Consider the following 10,597-nt stretch of genomic DNA (forward strand, 5'->3'; position numbering starts at 1 on the left):
GGGAGTCTGACACATCAATCACAAATTGTCATTTTTTTTATGGTGTGTGTTCCAAATGTTCTATTAAATCCTAAATATATTTTAATTGACTCTCATTTAACCTGAAAATTTATGTAAAGTAAAATTATATGTAGTTATTAAAAATAGATGAATGCTAACATTTGCCATAAGTGAAAGGTGTCCGTAAAACACAGGCACAGACCAAAACCAAAACAAAATCAATTGTATGAATGCACCACAATCGATTTAGTTTTGGGTTTGTTCTGTCCCTGTGTTTTATGGACTTCTTTCGTACATTTGTACAATGCAGTATTACACAGCCATAAAGAAGAATGAAATGTTACCATTTGCAACAATATGGATGGACCTAGAGAATATTACGTTAAGTGAAACAAGTCAGACAGAGAAAGACAAATATCGTATGATCTCACTTATATGTGGAATATAAAGAAAAGAATAAATGAATGAACCAATCAAAAAAAAAACACCCACTAAATCAATATCATTAAGTTCTAGCAAGAGAATCTAACTAAGGATCGGAGCCTGAAGTTTGATCTTTCTTTGTTAAAAAGGATATTAGCAAGCCATAGAAAGAGGTTGGAACATACTAGTATCAAACTGAGAAATTTTATTAGTGTAATCAAAAGCTTTGAAAGAGAATAATTTTCCTACTATGCCAGTCAGTGTTATTTAAGGCCATACCTGTATGCCACCTGAAATCATTTTGTGTGCCATCAGTGGGTATAAGTCCAAAGTTGTGGAGGGCATTACATCGCATCTCACCTAGCATGACCACCTCTTAGAATTATAGTGAATTTCAGACAATGTGTATGAAAGCACTTCAACAATACTAGCAGTAGTTTCCACTACATGTTGAATCCTGTGCTAAGCCATTTATACATATTATTTTATTGTATAATATCTATAATCTTGTGATGTAGGTATTAGTATATGAGGTCTGACAATTAAGTTTGCAAACTTGTTGCAACGATGTTGCTAAACTTTTTTGACATCAGAGGGATTATGAATTTGTACCAGCTGGACAAACAGTTAACAAAGTTTACTATTTGGAAGTGCTGAAAAGCCTGCATGAAAAAGTTAGGCGACCTGAACTTTTCGCCAACAATTCATGGCTCTTGCATCATGACAATGCACCAGCTCACAGGGCACTGTTTGTGAGGACGTTTATAGCCAGTAAACAAATAACTGTACTGGTACAACCTCCCAACTCACCTTTCTACTCATCTGGCCCCCATTGACTTCTTTTTTTTACCCAAAGAGAAAGGAAACATCGAAAGGAAGACATTTTGATGACATTCAGGACATCAAGGGTAATACTACCATAGCTCTGATGGCCATTTCAGGAAAAGAGTTCCAAAATCGCTTTGAAGGGTGGACTAGACGCTGGCATGAGTGCATAGCTTCCCAAGGGGAGTACTTCGAAGGTGATTATAGTGATATTCAGCAATGAGGTATGTAGGACTTTTTCTAGGATGAGTTCGTGAACCCAATTGTCAGACCTCATACACATTTTACTGCTGAAAAAAACTAAAGCTTATAGAGATTAATTTACTAGTGGTTAAATAATTAGTAAAAAGCCTTGCTGGGAATTGAACCCTGACTTGGCTAATTCCAGAAAGTATGCATGTGAACAGAATGCCATGAGTTACCTTTAATATTATATAAAAACTAATAAAAATATTGGGCTGATTCCATTTTGTTTTTTAGTCACTTCTACATTGGGAGAGCTATACTGATTTCTTTAATCCATTCTGATTTTGTTCTACAATTTATGCTACCATAATTCCTTTACCCAATTTTGAATGTAGAGATTGTGTGTATGTGATACATATTCAGGAACACACAGAGAAAAGTGCTCACCACAAGGAGACACAGGTGGATAGATTTTTACTGACTGAACACAGTCATTTAGCAGTACCCAGTTCAAGAAACAGCCCAGCAGTAGCACCCAAGAACTCCGTCCTGTTCCCTGCTAGTCTCTATCTTCCCGAGAGTAACTCATGCGTTGACCTCTAACATCAGAGGTTAGTTTTGCTTGCTTTCAATTTGGTAGCAGAATCATGTACTAAGTCATGCATTTGGTACGCTCTGTACCTGGTTCCGTCTCCTCAACAGTATACTTGTGAGGTCATCTATGTTATTGTGTGTAGTGTTTATCCACTTTACTGTTAATGGACATTTGAGTGATTTCCTGTTTTGGCCTACTACCAAGAAAATCACTCTGCGTATTTTTGAACATATCTTTTGAGAACCTATGCATGCATTTATGTTTTGGCAAATATCTAGGAGTGGTATTGTTGAGTCAGAGGTAAGGCAAATATACAGTTTCGGGGAAAACTTGTTTTATTTAGTTTTCTTGTCTTCTGCCAACCAACATTGATCTGTCCTTTGGAACTGATTTCCTTTTGGGAAAAGATCCACCATTAGTATGTAGTTGTTTTAACGCAATCAGTCAAGTTTTTTTACTCCAGAAATAGAAGCCTTTCTTTATTAGAGCTTTACTAGAATCCTCCTTTGTACAGGAAAAATGTACAGGCCTGTGATCTCAGCTTATTCAGTCAGATGCTCTTTTTTTTTTTTTTTTTTTTTTTAAGGGGCATTTGAAACTTGATCAGAGTAATTCATAAGAGAAGAAATGATTGGCATTTCATCCTAGGAGCAGCAGAACTCATTGGAGAGCCTGGAAAGATTTGTCGTTACCTGTTTCTTGTCACTTTTAAGTCTGGTTCTTTGCCTTCCCTCAATCCTGTGAACTCCTGTATCGCCTTCCCATGCATTCCTTTCTTGATTAAAATGTTCATGTTGGTTTCTGTTGCTTGCAACCCAAGAAACCTGTTTCATACATAAGCTCATGTACCACACAGCAGTAACAACGTTTCTCTTAACATGCTATAAATGATGTTCCATTTTACTATACTTTACTGAGTGTGAGAGATTGCAAAACAACCTTAGCATCTACATCTAGACGAAGAGATCCATAAAAAGTATGTATTTATGATTCCCAGAGTGGAAATGTTTCCTAAAATGGTGCCTCAGGGAAAATGGTCAAGATTGTGCCTCTTTTCCTTAGCCACATGGGAGAGGTGGATATTTAGAAAGAGGGAATATAGTGGTCCAGGAAATTTTATCTTCTATATTTGACATTTGCTGATTACAATAATAATTATATTGTATTTCTCAATGTTATTTTACATGTCAGATTAAGTCCACTAAATAGTAGTGTTCATAATATCATTTTTTATCAGCAGTGATTGAGAAGAGATAAGTAAAGGTTATCTGCCATGAAATTAACAGTTTAGGAACAATTCCTGTCAAGTATATTGGGATGCATTTCTCCTGTCTGAATTATGCTAAATCTGCCTAAGGATTTAACATTGTGTGCTTTACTTAACTTTTAACACTGTCTGCTAAATTTTGGAGTTGACTTTCCTTTTTTTTTTCTATTTCCAATGTATACAAGCAGGCACGTGAAACTCTGATGCCCTTCTTTTACAGTTGTTTGTAAGCTTTAGCTTCTTTGGAGTATGCATATATGGAGTTAGATAAAGTTTGCTTCCATTCATAAGTGTTGAATCTCAGATATCAGTTCTAAACTGAAAGGAAACTTCAGATCACTTTTTATAGGGTTGTGTGAACAGACACGATAGCTACTTGAGACAACTGGTCTCAGTTGTTTCTTAGCTGATTGACCATGAGAGCATGGTCAGCATTCTCCTGCCCTGCTTTTCTCAATTCAATTTCAGCTCACAAAGAAAAGGGCTTCGTTGAAAAATCCTAGGGAGAATTGTTAGGAGAATTGCTTAGTAGGGCTGTGGATATTTGTCCAGGCAGGATAAACCAGAGTTGAGCTACAGGTACAATGGCTGAAAACATAGATACTGGAAGGAGAGACTGTTGGAGTGCACATTCTAATATCATTTACTAGTTTTATCACTTCTTAGCTTTTTGTCTAAGATCAAGTGCCTTTACTAATTTTGTTTTCTTAAGGAAGTTACTGAACCCATTAAGATTCAGTTTCTGATCCGTAAAATGGGGACTATAATACTGCCTGTTTTGCTGTGACGATTAAATGAGATAATATTTTTAAAGCACTCAGTCTAAGTTAAACTGGATATTAAACATTATTACAGGTCCCTCCATTCTATAGTCTTCAAAGAATCTACACTCCTGATTACAAAATGTGGACCCTCAAAAATCAGACAAGATCTTCTTGGTCTACTCTTTCAAAGACTCTTTTACCTCTTTTTTAATGAACTTTTCACAATGTTTATACTTACAACATTGTGAGGGTTGTTTGTTTTGATGTCTGTTTTCCTGACTGAGATTTAAGCTTCATGAAGGCAGGGATTATGTTTCCTTTGGTGATGAATGTATTTTCAATACCTAGGTATAAAGTGCCAAATAAATATTGATAGAATGGATGGATGGGTTAAAAGAAGTCGTGGGGTTGGGCGGGTGGGCTATAGAGACACTAAAAGGCCATTAAAACTGAAGAGGATTACTTTACTTTATTTACACATCAGACTCTAAGTATGCTCCCACTGTATCATCAGTGCCTATAACTGATCCTCTACTACAAAACTGATTAAATAAATATTAGTTAAGCAATATTAAACTGCCAATATTTAGCTACTTCTGCCCTACTAAAAAATGGCAATTTTATGTAACTCAGAATGGTATTTACGGAACAGATTAATAATATTTCGATTCTAGATTAACTGCCCAATGTTGTGGCTTTAGTTTTAAATATACGTTGATATATATTTGTGTGCCTTAATTGTATGTCACAAACACTTGGGAGCTACACAATACACATTAAAGATCTCCATCCCATATTTATATTCTCCCAAATTCTAAAACCAAATACTAAAACTTGGTATTTTAAAGAAAGCTATCTAGGAACTCTTTAGATTCTTACCAAATATGGGAACTACTAATCTTAATTTTGTCATTTGTGGGTCATCAAAACACAAGTAAGTCTCCTTAAGATGGTCCTCTTAAAGGGTATTGTTATTTGTTTTTTCACTTCAGGCTATAATATTTAGGAACAACTAATTTAGCTCTTGGAGCTTTGTATAGCCACACCTGGAGAGTATACATATTTTTTTCTTTTTAAACTTAATGTTTATTGAAGATAACAAAAAGATATATTGACCATAAGTGAACTCATTAAGGAAGAAGCAATATACACATTTTCAACTTCAGCATGATAACAGCTATTTATCTGCAAATTGAGTTTCTGATATCAATATCCAGTTTCCTTTCACCTGCAAAGTACTTATAATTATTAACCTTGGAAATATGGGACTGATTCCTCTTTTCGTGCATTGGAGATTCTTCTAAATTCTGCTTTTCTTCTTCTGTGTCTCACAACTATGATTGGGATATCTGCTTTTGGATTTGGTCCATTATTAACAATTGTGTTTAAATTATTTGTCTTTCTTATATATTTGTTGAAAGCACATTTATAAATAAGAGACATTATTTGTGACTTTATGTCCTTCTATCAAAATACATGTCAGAAAGCCTAGGAGCTCATGTTTAAGTTTATATGTATTTTTTAATTAATGGGAATTGCTATGGCTTCTTGGATGTTTGTCTCTTTCTCCTTAACATAAGAGCACATCTGGGTTCTTTCTTCTGACTAACAACCTTATTTCTTTACACTGTGGTCATGGTGAGTGAGAAGAAAAACTGGTTCAGCTGGAATTCAGAATCAGGTTCTCTGATTCTAAATCTCAAGTTTCACTTCTTTTGGAATTCCAAAACATATTGTAAGGTCATTAAGAACAGCCAAGTACAATTTGAAATAGATGTCACCAAAAGAGGTTTTATTAAATGCCAAGTGAAGTGCCTAGTGTGTCTTTTAATAATTATAACTTTGCAAGGTAACTCGTGAACATCTGAGCATTTTTGAAAGAACTATGTTATAGCTAAATCATCAATGGAAAGCTTGTATATGTTAAAAATCTCTCTAGGCAAATGGCTCCCCAATTTGATAAAGTCAGTCTGATGTTTACCTATGCTTATTGTCAGAATATTTCATTATATTACTAAACATTTTGTTCTGTTCCTTAGTACTGCATCTTGTTCAAATCTGCAATATACTCTGGGAACAATTATTCATGATTCTCTGATGTATTATTAAGTCTTTCCAATGGTCAAACTCTTATGCTAGATTTTTCCTTTGAGTCCTCTCTAACCTTTGTATGTTTTCTTCGATAATTTAGAAAGCTTCACTTACCATTTGTGCTGCCATTCTACTATAAAAGCACCTCAGTAACTCATTAGCTTTAATAGCAGAATCACACCACTGATTTATATTTATTTAGCATGTTAATCAGCATGACCCTCAATACTTCAGTTTCATTTGGAGAGACTTACAACGCAGTGTTCTCCTTAATTAGGTTTGAGTATTGCATTTGATAGCCATTCAGTTTCGTTTATGTTCTGTTCATTTCTTGTTTATTAATCCAGTTAAAGCACAAAATGTCTGCATTTTCACACTATTATTTAGCACTATGAAAGCATTAACTTTTGTGTAGAATGTACGGCTAATTTTATTTTTACTCTTCACTCTTAAAGTTTGTTACCTATTTCTGGCCTTCAAGTTTATAAATGTGTAAACAAGTTTAAAATCTCGTGATGGGCATCCTTGGACAGTGTATACATTAAAGTGGATGTGCTAAAATAAAGCACTTCAAAGTTTTTTCAAGTAATAGAGTCACTTACACATGAAAAAAACAATTGAGCCTATTTGTTGCTACTTTATTACCTTGTTCTAATCCAATAAGATAGAATTGCTGAACTTTAAGAATAGCAATAGAAACATATTTTGAAGATCGCATTTTTAATTTACTAAATAATCTGTAACTATTTTGTTTTAATTCTAGTTTATAGTTCAAATCAAGCTTTATAACACAACATAGCAATTCTTACTAGTTAGTTCCTAGAAAATAAGTGCTCTTCCATAAAATATTTAAAAAAAAGAAATCCATTTTAATAGAAAGATCCTTTTGATTTAATCATGTAAATTACTCACTGTATTCAATAGAGAGCAGTATTAGTTTCAAAGAAACAGAAGAATAAAATATATGCAGAGGAGAAAAATCCTGTGAAAAATAAAACAAATTAGATGAAGACAGCAAATAGGTTAGTGGTTGACATGAGTTTGAATTTAGTTATTATTTTATCTCTGACTAAATCCCCCAAAGAACATAATATGAAATACAAAATTATGCTGAGAAGTATGTCATATTAACCTATCAGGATATGAAAACTTGTAAAGAAACAGTCAGAAATGGATCAGGTTCAGATAATAGTGACCATAAATATGATTTACAAAGTTTATGGCAGAGATATAAAGATGCCGGATTTAAGATATGCAAAGATCTGGCAAATGGCAAGTAGTATTGTGTGACCATCTTATAAGTAGTCAGGAGATGGAGGAAAATACTCAAGTCCTGGGAGGATACCTGCATAGAGAGAGGTGGGCAGATCTCTGAAGTCTAGGAAGGTAAGCAGAATTCAGAATCTGAGCATTAGATAGTCAGGACCTAATATCATGACAAGTAGGGCTGGCAGGTTCTAATCCTAGAAATCCTGATATTTTTTTTAAAAACTTGCCTACCATATATGTTTCACAAATCATTTATAGTGAGAAGAAAGTCAGTGTCCTCAGAAATATTTTACTTTTCATTAAGTAGTGGATGACGCAGTCAGGACTTTCTGAAATTTATATGTAATAATAATAGCTGACATTTTTTGAGTGCAAGTAGAGGACTAGCACTATATGCAAGTACCTTCCCTGCATTATTTCTTTTAACCCTCAATTTATATTACGGATATTATCTCCATTGTACAGATGAAGAAGCAAAAGCACAGAATGATTAAATCATTTGTTTAAGGTTACACAACCAGTAATGAGTGAAACCTGGATTGGAACTCAGGCAGTTTGATTCAAAATCTACAATGATATACTATTCTAGAACAAGGGCAGGGGAGATCTTGTGGTGAATATGATTCATGAATATGATTAGATGTGAATGGAATTCATCTTCGAATATCATGCTAAAGTAGTAGACAAAAGTAACTATCTACAACTCCTATATTTGAAATTCATAGTTAGTAAAAGTACTAAGGAACGTTCTGTGTAATTCAAGCCACCATAGATGTATTGTTAATGACACATGAGAATAGGTAATAGAATCTTCAATAGAAAGAGAAGTTTACAGCGTTGAATTTTGTCTTGGATTTATCTAAATTCATTTGTTTTGTTATCATTTGTTCATCAGTTATTTTTCTCTCACTATGTGCTAGATACTGTGTTAGCAAGAGTGAGAACATGTCCTTATTTATAGTCCATTGGTGGAGATAGCAAATAAATAAGCAAATATATACATATATATATAATATTATAATATTATAATATTATAATATTTCTTAGAGGTAAGTTGTACCCATGAAGAAAAATGAAGCAGACTGAAGGCAAAGTGTGAAAGGTGAGGGTTATTTTATTTTTATTATTTATATTTTTTCTACATGAGGTAGAATTTATTTGAAGTTTAACATGAAATCATGCAAATAAAATTTGTGTCAACACAAATCCACATTGAGTCATGTAACACAGAGAGCAAAAGACAAAGTAAAAACAAAGAAAACCAATAAGTGACTACATACAATTGGACACAGTTGTGTCTTATACCCAGAAAATATTTTATAAAATAATCATCTTAGATCAACAGAAGATCAATCTTCACTGTCGTCCTGCAAGATGCGATATTTTGGCAATCTCCTCTTATTTTTCTCTATTAGTGTGGCTGATAATTGTTTTGGTGATTGCCACGCCCTCGGACACCTTGCCATATGTGCTCTATTGGCCACTGTAGTTTGTATATCCCTGTCCATATCCATAGTTCCCATAGTTATACCCAGTATAATCATAGCCACCATAATTTAGATCATCACCATAGGCACTCTTGTAATTTCCACGTCCTTGACCACAATAGTGATTAAACCTTTGGTCCCAGTTTTGGCCCTGACCTGGGCCATGACCCCTGGTACCACCTTGTCCACCAGCTGCAGTTCCTCTTCTTCCTTTCTGTCTTTGTTTATTTACCCCTTTGGGTTGTATAACTTTGATTTCGCATTTCCCAGAAACAATTCGATGATATCTGCTTCTTAACAATTTCTTTATTGGCTCTTCATCTGTATATATGATAAAACAAAATTTTCTTCCACTTGCTTTTGTATCCATGAGAAGTTCAATCTTTTCAACCTCTCCAAAGGCTCCCAAATATTCTTTAATTTGTTCTTCAGAGGTATTTGGGCTCAATACACCCACAAAAACATTTTAGGGGGTTCCTTCCTTTTTAAAGCTTTGGCTCTTTGGGCATCTATCAATTTGTCATCCAGTTTATGTTCCTTCACTTCCCAAACCTTATCCAGACCAGCAGCATCTTTGCAAAGCACAAATCCAAATGCTCTTGATCTATCCATGACTGGATTTGTTTTAACTGTGCAGTCTACCATCATCATCCTGCTATCTGATCTCGTTGGTCTTGAATCCCTTTGGAATTCGTCTGTGTTGCTGTACTAGTTCATGTCCTGCATGGTGGCAGAGTTGTCGGCAGGGGGTGCTGGCGTGCATTCTGAATCACGGCAGCAGCCACAGCACCTGGTGTGAGGCGGGTTTTAAAATGGTGGTGAAAGAGCAAGGGGAAGGTTATTTTAGAAAGGGTGTTCTTGAAAGGATTTTCTGGGGATGTAAACTTGCAAAAAACCTGAATGAAGTGAATGAACATGGCTTCTCAAAATATGAAGGAAATGGAAACAATAAGTGTAAGTACACTCTGTTCAGAAAACAATGGCGGGAGCATTAGGTGATGAGGTTCAAGAAACAGGTAGGACGGGAGATCACACAGTACCTACTAGACCACGGTGTAAAGTGACCATGGTGAACCCGATGGAAAACCTTTGGGGGTTGTTGACATGAGAAGTGGCATAATCAGATTTTTAAAAAATTAAAATCACTTGAGCTACTGTGGAGGCAACACTTCAGACTAAGGTGCTAACCGTCGAGGTAAAGAGAAGTAGTTAGGTTCAGATACATGCAGTTGCTCATGTTTTAGGATTTGCATTTTGGATGTAGAAAATAAAATAAATAAATAAATAAATAAATAAATAAATAAATAAATAAATACAGTTTTGGGCCTGAGCAGCTGGATGAATGGTGATTCATTGAAGGGGTGGGGGAAATAATTATGTTTCTATTTTAGAAACATTAAAGATCCAAGTGAGAGTTTATTAAAGATCCAAGTGAAAATAGACATTCAGCAGTCAGATGAACAGTCAAGAGACAGTGGGGATATTCTACTGGGTAGGATGAAGATACATGTTTAGGAGTTAACAAATTTTATAGATGGCTTCCAAAGCCTAGAGAATGGATGGCATTACCAAGAAGTGAGGATGGATAGAGAAAGCAGAGAGGCAAAGACTGCGTTCTAGCTCCTTCTCATACTTAAGAGTCAGGAAGAGGAAGAAAATGCAGGAAAGAAGTCTGAAAAGAAATAGTAAA

The 10,597-nt window shown here is 34.8% G+C and overlaps 1 pseudogene; it reads right to left on the minus strand.

Moving 5' to 3' along the window:
* Positions 1-8,831: 8,831 nt before the first annotated feature.
* On the minus strand, positions 8,832-9,824 carry LOC117028860 (heterogeneous nuclear ribonucleoprotein D-like; annotated as a pseudogene).
* Between the last annotated feature and the right edge of the window lie 773 nt (positions 9,825-10,597).

Source organism: Rhinolophus ferrumequinum, chromosome 10, assembly GCF_004115265.2.
Source record: "Rhinolophus ferrumequinum isolate MPI-CBG mRhiFer1 chromosome 10, mRhiFer1_v1.p, whole genome shotgun sequence".
Lineage (NCBI taxonomy): Eukaryota > Metazoa > Chordata > Mammalia > Chiroptera > Rhinolophidae > Rhinolophus > Rhinolophus ferrumequinum.